The sequence below is a fragment of the Urocampus carinirostris genome, chromosome 15 (assembly GCF_059441175.1).
Source record: "Urocampus carinirostris isolate Australia breed hairy pipefish chromosome 15, RoL_Ucar_1.0, whole genome shotgun sequence".
NCBI classification, from domain to species: domain Eukaryota; kingdom Metazoa; phylum Chordata; class Actinopteri; order Syngnathiformes; family Syngnathidae; genus Urocampus; species Urocampus carinirostris.
The window spans coordinates 2,608,049-2,621,153 of record NC_142363.1 but is presented as its reverse complement, the minus strand read 5'-3'; the positions used below and the strand labels follow the sequence as shown (position 1 = coordinate 2,621,153).

Genomic DNA, 13,105 nt, shown 5'->3' with positions numbered 1-13,105 from the left:
GACAAAAAAGTATGATCACATAACACCGATTTTGGCTAACCTGCATTGGCTCCCAGTTAGCCTTAGATGTGATTTCAAGGTTCTCTTAGTATTATACAAAATCATACATGGACTTGCTCCCTCTTATCTTTCAGATCTGATTTGCCCCTATGTCCCGGTCCGAAGCCTACGATCTGAGAGTGCCAGTCTTCTGGTGATCCCAAGAGCAAAGAAGTGTTCTGCTGGTTCGAGAGCGTTCTCCATCCGGGCACCGGTGCTGTGGAATGCTCTTCCCCCGGAGATCCGATCTGCAACCTCAGTGAAAATGTTTAAATCTAAACTTAAAACTCACTTCTACTCCATAGCATATGAATAACCTACTCTTGTCGTCGGCAGAAAAATGGTCTGTGTAATATAGTGTAATAATCTGTGAAGCCCTTTGAGGGCTATACAAATAAAAATGATGAATGATGATGATCGAATTGTCCGTATGACAGGGTACGGTGATTCGTTTCAAATATGAGGAAGACGCCCTTGATGGCGACATTCATGAGGAGGCAATCGGGGGGGGGGGGGGGGGGGGGGGGGGGGGATTAAGGGTTATTGATCTATCTTCGTTATTCATTATCCATTATCCGTTATCGGTCAGTTAATTATATGCTACAAAGCCTAGGAGCCGGGACACTTACTCTCAGCCAAAAGGCTAAGCTGATGTCCTAGCCCTAAAGCCTTGTTGCGATCATTGCGAATGCACCGTTCACGGAGGTACTGCAATACCGGGCCGATGCGTGGAGTGGACAGAGCAAGCTCTTATTCCATCTCCGGAATGCAAAAATCAATAGGCCAAGCTAAGGACCCAGTATCTAGGGCCAAGCTAAGGCCAAGCTAAGGACCGATCTGGTATACCGGGGGGGGGGGGGGGGGGGGGGTTTAAGGGTTATTGATCTATCTTCGTTATTCATTATCCATTATCCGTTATCGGTCAGTTCATAATACGCTTCAAAGCCTAGGAGCCGGGACACTTATTCTCAGCCAAAAGGCCAAGCTAAGGTCCTAGCCCTAAAGCCTTGCTGCGATTGGGGTTTTTGGGGTTTTTAAGGGTTATTGATCTATCTTCGTTATTCATTATCCATTATCCGTTATCGGTCAGTTCATAATACGCTACAAAGCCTAGGAGCCGGGACACTTACTCTCAGCCAAAAGGCCAAGCTAAGGTCCTAGCCCTAAAGCCTTGCTGCGATCACCGTTCCCGGAGGTACTGCAATACCGGGCCGATGCGTGGAGTGGACAGAGCAAGCTCATATTCCATCTCCGAAAATAAAGTACACAGTGAGGGGGGGGGGGTTTTAAGGGTTATTGATCTATCTTCGTTATTCATTATCCATTATCCGTTATCGGTCAGTTCATTATACGCTACAAAGCCTAGGAGCCGGGACACTTACTCTCAGCCAAAAGGCTAAGCTAAGGTCCTAGCCCTATAGCCTTGTTGCGATCATTGCGAATGCACCGTTCCCGGAGGTACTGCAATACCGGGCCGATGCGTGGAGTGGACACAGTGAGGGGGGTTTTGGGGTTTTTAAGGGTTATTGTTCTATCTTCGTTATTCATTATCCATTATCCGTTATCGGTCAGTTCATAATACGCTACAAAGCCTAGGAGCCGGGACACTTACTGGGGTTTTGGGGTTTTTAAGGGTTATTGATCTATCTTCGTTATTCATTATCCATTATCCGTTATCGGTCAGTTCATAATACGCTACAAAGCCTAGGAGCCGGGACACTTACTCTCAGCCAAAAGGCCAAGCTAAGGTCCTAGCCCTAAAGCCTTGCTGCGATCATTGCGAATGCACCGTTCCCGGAGGTACTGCAATACCGGGCCGATGCGTGGAGTGGACAGAGCAAGCTCAACATCACAGATAGCTGAACCGTGATTTTCTGCAGTTATCCAACACTTTTTTTGGTTTGAACAAATTTATTGACACTAAAAACAGAAAACAATCATGACAATCTCAACAGCAATTAAGCACATTCACAATATTATATTCCAATATTACGTTTTTAACAGCAAACACAAAGTGGTTAACTACTGTTAAAAGAAAATAACTCTGAAATTGTTTAATTAATGTTGAAAATGTCAGGAAAAAAATGATAAAAAGTCATATCGTCACGTCATATTGTCAAATATAAAAAAAAAATGTGAATATGCTTGATGGCTGTGTTTTGCTGCTGTTGGTGTCAGTGGATTTGTTCAGACCGAGGACAATCGACTTTGGCCTGGACGGATCTATTGACACTAACAAAGATGTTATATAATGAAATTGTGAATATGTTTGATTTTCGAGAAGGTTTGTTCAAACCTCACTTTGTGTTTGCTGTTAAAAACGTAATATTGGAATATAATATTGTGAATGTGCTTAATTGCTGTTGAGATTGTCATGATTGTTTTTCTGTTTTTAGTGTCAATAAATTTGTTCAAACCAAAAAATGGCATAATCGTAGCCTGACGAAACGGCAGCCTATGAGGTTTATCCGAGGCGCGATTACGCATCAGGTTAGCACTGCTCGTTCTATGCGTTTATACTGTCATTGGCGTCGGTTTTAAGAGTATTGTTAATTATTAATTTTAGAATTCTAACCATTTTAACATAGTTAGAAGTAAAGCAGCCGAGTCCTGCCATGGCCGGGCATTATACCGGCGGGCGGAGACGTAACTGCGTGAGATTCTTGCTCAAAGATGTTGTGGCAATTTCGGAGGGCATGTCAAGGACGGATTTTATTAACAAGTTTGTTGAAAAGATTCTGAAGTTTAAAAAGGAGGAGGTACATGCTGTCATAAAAATGACTTCTGGCAAAGGCTTTGATGTGAGTTTTGAAACGGCAGCTCTTTATCAAGAGTTTTGGAATCGCTTTGAGGGAGTGAGGTCCCAGTTTTCAGGATTTACAGTGGAGAAGCTGACTGATAATACTAACAAGATTGTCGTTGTTAGAATGTTTAGTGAAATGATCAGTGCTGATGACGTCTGTTATTGGTTGAGTAGATACTGCTCAGTAAAAGGCCAGGCTATGAAGGTGAGGTGTGAGAAAGGCTATTGGAATGGTGCCTGGAGGGTACCAGTCCAACTACGGCAAGATCCTCAGGGCTTTCAGGGAATGAAACAAATTCCGTCGACTATATTCCTGGGGGAAAACCGTGGCTTTATCCACTATCAAGGGCAACCGAAACTCTGTCGCAAATGTGGTGAGCATGGGCATCTGGCTGAGGTATGTGATCGAATTTTTTGTGGAAAGTGCAGAACAATTGGACATTCCTTTGAGGAATGTAGCAATAGCAGAAAATGCAATCTCTGTGGAGAAACGAATCACCTCTTTAGAAACTGCCCGAATTCGTTTGCTAACAAATTGAAAGCTAGGAAGGCAGTTAACAAAGACAACAAAGACAATGAAATGATGTCAGACAACATAGATAATGAAATGAATAAATGTCACAAAGACAATGAAGTGAATAAAGATAACAAAGACAATGAAATTAATAAAGTCATGGAAATACAAAATGAAAATGAACAAGAAATTAATGAAGTTATAGAAATACTCAATGAAGATGAACAGGAAATGAATAAAGTTATGGAAATACCCAATGAAATTGATCAAGAAATGCACAAAGAAATTGGACAAGACAAACAAATTGAAAAAACAGATGTACCTACCAAAACCCCTGGAGCAGAGACCAGAGAATCAAAATTGAAACAGGAAGAACCTGGAACTTCTGATTCGATTTCTCGTAAAATACCTGAATTTGGACATGACAAACGAATAGAAAAAGAAACTGCCACTCCGAAAACACATATTAATCAGGAAGGGCCTGGAAGAGAGTTCAAATTAGCAAATTTGTTTGCTATGCCATTGCCGGGATTTGGAGAAGTCAAACAAATCGAAAAGGCGAATGACTCTCCAAAAACCCATACGGGCACTGGAAAGAGGAGTAAAAGTAAGACAAAATTGGGAGTGGTGAAAAAACCAGAAACAAAGATAAGAGATTTAGAAGAAAGCCGATTGCCGGTGAATAAGCCCACAAGGGAACTGTGTGAAGTTGAGACGGAGGAAGTCGGGGAGGGAAAAAATCTGACCCTTAGTGGGCAAGGAAGTAAGAGACCCTTTGATAGGTCCTCTGGCTCACCCCCTAACCCAGAAAAAAGGGGAAGACCTGGAACCACAGACAGAGAGTCAGAGGGTCCCAGAGTTTTCCCCGGTGAGTCTCAAAATGAGGTACTACTCTTAAGTGATGTGTCTGACACAGGTGACACTCTCGATGATCTCGATGATCACCAAAGAATGGACTCAGATCCCCCGGTTTTGTCTAACTAGTTTAAATACTTTAACAACAATTATGAACATTACATTCTCTACTATCAATGTGAGAAGTGTGAGATCAAAGGTTAAGGCTCACAGTGTTTTATCGTTCTTAAAAACTATCAGAACGGATGTGTTTTTACTACAGGAATGCTGCATCCCCTTTCTAAAAAATTATAAACAGTGGGAAGAGATTTGGCCATATCCGTCATTATGGAGTGGCTCGAATGAAAACCGTAACGATGGGGTAGCCATTTTAATAAACAACCCTCAACTCATCATAAAGGGGAGTACTGTGATGAGAGACGGACGCGCAATCTTAGCAAGACTTTCTTATATAGGGAATGATTTTAACCTCATTAACATATACGGCCATGCCGACAGACAACTCAGGTACGAACTTTTAGAGGACATCCAGTCGCATATGCTAGGCCATCAACCACTAATCGTGGGAGGAGATTTTAATTGCATCCTAAGTAGGAAGGATAGAAAGAGGAATGATGAGGAGTTTAAAGTAGATAAAACATCAACTTTATTACAAGACATGTGCCGGACATTTAAACTGGTGGACTGTTTCAAATCCATACATCCAGGAGAGGAGGGCTTCACCTGGTTCAGTAGTGACAATGCCAGAGCCTCTCGAATAGACTACATATTTACGAGGGGTTTAGCACAGAGTGATGCAAGATTAATTCCAGTTTTTTTTTCGGATCACTTGCTACTGTCCTGCTCTTTCTCATTTCCTTCAGGTATGACTGTTGGGAAGGGTTTGTGGAAGTTAAACTGCTCCCTGCTGGAGGATGAGGCTCTAGCCGCACAATACAGGGAGCTGTACAAAGACTGGCAGACCCTTCAAGACTCGTATGATTCACGAGCACAATGGTGGGAAATGACAAAGAAACGAACACAGACCTTTTTTAAAAATGCAGGGAAAAACAAGAAACTCAAAGAGATGAAACGCATGTCGGGACTACAAAGAAGACTCCAACGCTATTTCATCCTAACAGAAAAGGGGATGGACTTTAATGATGAAATCAAAGAGATCAAACAAGAACTAAACGCTTTGGCGGAAATAAAGAGCAAAGGCATCATAATAAGAAGCAGAGAAAGAGAAATAGAAGAAGGGGAAAAATGTACACGCTACTTTTTAAAAAATATTATGGGCAAAAATGAGGGGATTTTTAAACTTCAAAACGAAAACGGGCAAATAACAAAGGAAAGTAGTGAAATAACCAGATTGGTCGAAGACTACTACAAAAAATTATTTGAAAAGAAAGAAACATATGAGAATGAAATGGGGCCTGTATTAGATCATATTTCAAGATCAGTGCGTCAAGACCCCTTTTTAACATCGGACTTTACCCAAGACCAACTGAATGATTGCATAAAGACTATGAAAAAAGGCAAATCACCCGGGGAGGACGGACTCAACCTCGAATTTTACCGGACTTTTTGGGATATTTTAGCACCAGATCTGTTAACTGTTTTTAACGAATTTTCCAGTCGAGACCATATGCCAGACAGTTTCAGAATCGGGATAGTTACTCTATTGCACAAAAAAGGAGACAAAATTGACTTAAAAAACTGGCGACCCATAACGCTTTTAAACGTGGACTGTAAAATTTTCAGCAAGCTTCTAGCAACACGAATGTCTGTTGTCTTGGGAGACTTGGTTGATCCAGACCAAACCTGTGCCATTGTGGGAAGGAAGATCAGCGACAGTCTAATGCTGATCCGTGACACCATTTGTTATGCAAGAGACAGAAACATGCGACTAGCGGTCCTAAACCTAGACTTTGAAAAAGCCTTTGATCGAGTCTCGCACCAATACCTCTTCAGGGTATTGCAAAAATGTGGTTTTCCCCAAAAATACATCAATTGGGTAGGACTGCTATACCGAGACATCTACAGCAAATTCATGATTAACGGGAATTTATCGGAAGCAATCGAGATCAACTGCGGTGTACGTCAAGGTTGCCCTATGTCTCCCCTTCTCTATGTTCTTTGCATTGAACCTTTGGCACAAATGTTAAGAAAAGATAGATTTGTCGAAGGCATCAATATCCCAGGAAGTGGGGGACAAATTACCAAGTGTGTTTTGTACATGGATGATTTTAATATTTTGTGTACTGACCGCGCATCTGTTGAAAGAGCCCTTGACTTGACTGACCTGTTTGGGAGGGCGTCTGGGTCAAGGCTAAATAGAGAAAAATCACAAGTGAAGTTTTATGGAATGTGGAAAGAGACAGAAAAGGCAGGGCGCCCGCTGACGGTGTTAAAGACAGACCAGAAAATCCTAGGGATAAAATTCAATGCGGATGGAGGAGGCGAGACCAACTGGGATGACGTGACAAGGAAAGTTAAGCAAAAACTTGTTTTTTGGTCACTAAGAAAACTGACAATAGAGGGGAAGGTCCTAATCATCAAAGCGATCATCCTCCCAATGCTTTTGTCAATCAGTTTAATTTTTATGCCTAAAAGAAACGTGCTGTTACAAATGGACCGAGCCATCTTTCGCTTTGTCTGGGGCTCAAAGTGGGAAAGGATAAAAAGAGATACAATGAAAAAGAAAAAGGAAAAAGGGGGGAAAGGAGTGCCTGACCTCCAGCTTTTCCTGGGAAGCAAATATGTCTCTCTCCACTTCCAAAACGCTGTGGGCCCACCCAACAACCCGAAAAGTCAAGCAATGACCCGTTTTTGGATGGGCTCATATTTGCGGAAGCTAAAGCTTGTACCAGACAATCGTTTGATTCCAGTTTCGTTTAACTTGCCACCAACACATCTCTTTATTCTGGCTTTTTTGAAGAAGTTTGATTTGGAAACACAAGAATGTCACACTTTACAAAACCACAAGGCCCTTATTGCTATTGTGCAAGAGCGAGCTACAGTAAGCCCTGTGCGGGGGCTTGCGTTTGGCGAATCCACAACGGTTTGGAGCAACGTCAATCATCCTGCCCTCCCAAACAGACTACGAGACTTGTCATGGATGGTGGCTCATGAAGTTCTCCCAGTCAGAGCTGTAATGCACCACCGAGGAATGTCAGCGACTTCGACGTGCCCTCGACCTGGCTGTGGCGCCCAGGAGTCGGTGAGGCACCTTTTTTGTGAGTGCAGCGCTGCCAAGGTCTTGTGGACAATGGCCGAACAACTAGGAAAGTTCCCGGACTTGCCAGCAGGAGAGGTCCCTGATGCACAGTACGTGCTTTACGGGGTGAGTCGGTCGAGGAGGCATCGGAACGACTTTGCCAGGGACTGGCTCACTCTCGCCGCCATCAAGGACGCCATCTGGACCTCCAGAAACCTGCTGGTATGGAGGTGCAGGCAGATCCCCCCCGTGGCTGTGCTCCAAATGGCTGCAGATACCATACAATCTGCGAGCGGCGGGCCTAGGACGCAGCCATAAAGAAGACTCGTCTGTACCCACCCGGAGGGGGGAGCCGGAGCTACACTGTGGGAGTCCCGGCAGCAACGGCCTGGGTTGTGGAACCCAGAAGGGAGAGGACCCACGCAGAATGGAAAGGACCCACACAGAGGACTGGAAGAATGCTGCTTGGGAGGGTGGGATGGCAGAGCTATGCCCTTGCACAATAGTATTGCCTTTTACACGCTGGTTAACTACTGTTAAAAGAAAATAACTCTGAAATTGTTTAATTGATGTTGAAAATGTCAGGAAAAAATGTTAAAACGTCATATCGTCACGTCATATTGTCAAATATAAAAAAAATGTGAATATGCTTGATGGCTGTGTTTTGCTGCTGTTGGTGTCGGTGGATTTGTTCAGACCGAGGACAATCGACTTTGGCCTGGACGGATCTATTGACACTAACAAAGATGTTATATAATGAAATTGTGAATATATTTGATTTTCGAGAAGGTTTGTTCAAACCTCACTTTGTGTTTGCTGTTAAAAACGTAATATTGGAATATAATATTGTGAATGTGCTTAATTGCTGTTGAGATTGTCATGATTGTTTTCTGTTTTTAGTGTCAATAAATTTGTTCAAACCAAAAAAATGATCTTTGATTTTTGCATTTCGGAGATGGAATAAGAGCTTGCTCTGTCCACTTCACGCATCGGCCCGGTATTGCAGTACCTCCGGGAACGGTGCATTCGCAATGATCGCAGCAAGGCTTTAGGGCTAGGACCTTAGCTTGGCCTTTTGGCTGAGAGTAAGTGTCCCGGCTCCTAGGCTTTGTAGCGTATTATGAACTGACCGATAACGGATAATGAATAATGAATAACGAAGATAGAACAATAACCCTTAAAAACCCCAAAACCCCCCCGGTTGATGGTGGACACATCAGGTTAGCACTGCTCGTTCTATGCGTTAATACTGTCATTGGCGTCGGTTTTAAGAGTATTGTTAATTATTAATTTTACAATTCTAACCATTTTAACATAGTTAGAAGTAAAGCAGCCGAGTCCTGCCATGGCCGGGCATTATACCGGCGGGCGGAGACGTAACTGTGTGAGATTCTTGCTCAAAGATGTTGTGGCAATTTCGGAGGGAATGTCAAGGACGGATTTTATTAACAAGTTTGTTGAAAAGATTCTGAAGTTTAAAAAGGAGGAGGTACATGCTGTCATAAAAATGACTTCTGGCAAAGGCTTTGATGTGAGTTTTGAAACGGCAGCTCTTTATCAAGAGTTTTGGAATCGCTTTGAGGGAGTGAAGTCCCAGTTTTCAGGATTTACAGTGGAGAAGCTGACTGATAATACTAACAAGATTGTCGTTGTTAGAATGTTTAGTGAAATGATCAGTGCTGATGACGTCTGTTATTGGTTGAGTAGATACTGCTCAGTAAAAGGCCAGGCTATGAAGGTGAGGTGTGAGAAAGGCTATTGGAATGGTGCCTGGAGGGTACCAGTCCAACTACGGCAAGATCCTCAGGGCTTTCAGGGACTGAAACAAATTCCGTCGACTATATTCCTGGGGGAAAACCGTGGCTTTATCCACTATCAAGGGCAACCGAAACTCTGTCGCAAATGTGGTGAGCATGGGCATCTGGCTGAGGTATGTGATCGAATTTTTTGTGGAAAGTGCAGAACAATTGGACATTCCTTTGAGGAATGTAGCAATAGCAGAAAATGCAATCTCTGTGGAGAAACGAATCACCTCTTTAGAAACTGCCCGAATTCGTTTGCTAACAAATTGAAAGCTAGGAAGGCAGTTAACAAAGACAACAAAAACAATGAAATGATGTCAGACAACATAGATAATGAAATGAATAAATGTCACAAAGACAATGAAGTAAATAAAGATAACAAAGACAATGAAATTAATAAAGTCATGGAAATACAAAATGAAAATGAACAAGAAATTAATGAAGTTATAGAAATACCCAATGAAGATGAACAGGAAATGAATAAAGTTATGGAAATACCCAATAAAATTGATCAAGAAATGCACAAAGAAATTGGACAAGACAAACAAATTGAAAAAACAGATGTACCTACCAAAACCCCTGGAGCAGAGACCAGAGAATCAAAATTGAAACAGGAAGAACCTGGAAATTCTAATTCAATTTCTCATAAAATACCTGAATTTGGACATGACAAACGAATAGAAAAAGCAACTGCCACTCCGAAAACACATATTAATCAGGAAGAGCCTGGAAGAGAGTTCAAATTAGCAAATTTGTTTGCTACGCCATTGCCGGGATTTGGAGAAGACAAACAAATCGAAAAGGCGAATGACTCTCCAAAAACCCATACGGGCACTGGAAAGAGGAGTAAAAGTAAGACAAAATTGGGAGTGGTGAAAAAACCAGAAACAAAGATAAGAGATTTAGAAGAAAGCCGATTGCTGGTAAATAAGCCCACAAGGGAACTGTATGAAGTTGAGACGGAGGAAGTCGGGGAGGGAAAAAATCTGACCCTTAGTGGGCAAGGAAGTAAGAGACCCCTTGATAGGTCCTCTGGCTCACCCCCTAACCCAGAAAAAAGGGGAAGACCTGGAACCACAGACAGAGAGTCAGAGGGTCCCAGAGTTTTCCCCGGTGAGTCTCAAAATGAGGTACTACTCTTAAGTGATGTGTCTGACACAGGTGACACTCTCGATGATCTCGATGATCACCAAAGAATGGACTCAGATCCCCCAGTTTTGTCTAACTAGTTTAAATACTTTTACAACAATTATGAACATTACATTCTCTACTATCAATGTGAGAAGTGTGAGATCAAAGGTTAAGGCTCACAGTGTTTTATCGTTCTTAAAAACTATCAGAACGGATGTGTTTTTACTACAGGAATGCTGCATCCCCTTTCTAAAAAATTATAAACAGTGGGAAGAGATTTGGCCATATCCGTCATTATGGAGTGGCTCGAATGAAAACCGTAACGATGGGGTAGCCATTTTAATAAACAACCCTCAACTCATCATAAAGGGGAGTACTGTGATGAGAGACGGACGCGCAATCTTAGCAAGACTTTCTTATATAGGGAATGATTTTAACCTCATTAACATATACGGCCATGCCGACAGACAACTCAGGTACGAACTTTTAGAGGACATCCAGTCGCATATGCTAGGCCATCAACCACTAATCGTGGGAGGAGATTTTAATTGCATCCTAAGTAGGAAGGATAGAAAGAGGAATGATGAGGAGTTTAAAGTAGATAAAACATCAACTTTATTACAAGACATGTGCCGGACATTTAAACTGGTGGACTGTTTCAAATCCATACATCCAGGAGAGGAGGGCTTCACCTGGTTCAGTAGTGACAATGCCAGAGCCTCTCGAATAGACTACATATTTACGAGGGGTTTAGCACAGAGTGATGCAAGATTAATTCCAGTTTTTTTTTCGGATCACTTGCTACTGTCCTGCTCTTTCTCATTTCCTTCAGGTATGACTGTTGGGAAGGGTTTGTGGAAGTTAAACTGCTCCCTGCTGGAGGATGAGGCTCTAGCCGCACAATACAGGGAGCTGTACAAAGACTGGCAGACCCTTCAAGACTCGTATGATTCACGAGCACATTGGTGGGAAATGACAAAGAAACGAACACAGACCTTTTTTAAAAATGCAGGGAAAAACAAGAAACTCAAAGAGATGAAACGCATGTCGGGACTACAAAGAAGACTCCAACGCTATTTCATCCTAACAGAAAAGGGGATGGACTTTAATGATGAAATCAAAGAGACCAAACAAGAACTAAACGCTTTGGCGGAAATAAAGAGCAAAGGCATCATACTAAGAAGCAGAGAAAGAGAAATAGAAGAAGGGGAAAAATGTACACGCTACTTTTTAAAAAAAATTATGGGCAAAAATGAGGGGATTTTTAAACTTCAAAACGAAAACAGGCAAATAACAAAGGAAAGTAGTGAAATAACCAGATTGGTCGAAGACTACTACAAAAAATTATTTGAAAAGAAAGAAACATATGAGAATGAAATGGGGCATGTATTAGATCATATTTCAAGATCAGTGCGTCAAGACCCCTTTTTAACATCGGACTTTACCCAAGACCAACTGAATGATTGCATAAAGACTATGAAAAAAGGCAAATCACCCGGGGAGGACGGACTCAACCTCGAATTTTACCGGACTTTTTGGGATATTTTAGCACCAGATCTGTTAACTGTTTTTAACGAATTTTCCAGTCGAGACCATATGCCAGACAGTTTCAGAATCGGGATAGTTACTCTATTGCACAAAAAAGGAGACAAAATTGACTTAAAAAACTGGCGACCCATAACGCTTTTAAACGTGGACTGTAAAATTTTCAGCAAGCTTCTAGCAACACGAATGTCTGTTGTCTTGGGAGACTTGGTTGATCCAGACCAAACCTGCGCCATTGTGGGAAGGAAGATCAGCGACAGTCTCATGCTGATCCGTGACACCATTTGTTATGCAAGAGACAGAAACATGCGACTAGCGGTCCTAAACCTAGACTTTGAAAAAGCCTTTGATCGAGTCTCGCACCAATACCTCTTCAGGGTATTGCAAAAATGTGGTTTTCCCCAAAAATACATCAATTGGGTAGGACTGCTATACCGAGACATCTACAGCAAATTCATGATTAACGGGAATTTATCGGAAGCAATCGAGATCAACTGCGGTGTACGTCAAGGTTGCCCTATGTCTCCCCTTCTCTATGTTCTTTGCATTGAACCTTTGGCACAAATGTTAAGAAAAGATAGATTTGTCGAAGGCATCAATATCCCAGGAAGTGGGGGACAAATTACCAAGTGTGTTTTGTACATGGATGATTTTAATATTTTGTGTACTGACCGCGCATCTGTTGAAAGAGCCCTTGACTTGACTGACCTGTTTGGGAGGGCGCCTGGGTCAAGGCTAAATAGAGAAAAATCACAAGTGAAGTTTTATGGAATGTGGAAAGAGACAGAAAAGGCAGGACTCCCGCTGACGGTGTTAAAGACAGACCAGAAAATCCTAGGGATAAAATTCAATGCGGATGGAGGAGGCGAGACCAACTGGGATGACGTGACAAGGAAAGTTAAGCAAAAACTTGTTTTTTGGTCACTAAGAAAACTGACAATAGAGGGGAAGGTCCTAATCATCAAAGCGATCATCCTCCCAATGCTTTTGTCAATCAGTTTAATTTTTATGCCTAAAAGAAACGTGCTGTTACAAATGGACCGAGCCATCTTTCGCTTTGTCTGGGGCTCAAAGTGGGAAAGGATAAAAAGAGATACAATGAAAAAAAAAAAGGAAAAAGGGGGGAAAGGAGTGCCTGACTTCCAGCTTTTCCTGGGAAGCAAATATGTCTCTCTCCACTTCCAAAACGCTGTGGGCCCACCCAACAACCCGAAAAG

At 42.2% G+C, this 13,105-nt stretch overlaps 3 pseudogenes; 1 reads left to right on the top strand and 2 right to left on the bottom strand.

Annotated features, from left to right (window-relative positions):
* Positions 1–722: 722 nt before the first annotated feature.
* On the bottom strand, positions 723–872 carry LOC148351329 (U2 spliceosomal RNA; annotated as a pseudogene).
* Positions 873–1,212: 340 nt separating this feature from the next.
* Positions 1,213–1,447, bottom strand: LOC148351328 (U2 spliceosomal RNA; annotated as a pseudogene).
* Positions 1,448–8,292: 6,845 nt separating this feature from the next.
* LOC148351327 (U2 spliceosomal RNA) lies at positions 8,293–8,441 on the top strand (annotated as a pseudogene).
* The last annotated feature ends 4,664 nt before the right edge of the window (positions 8,442–13,105 follow it).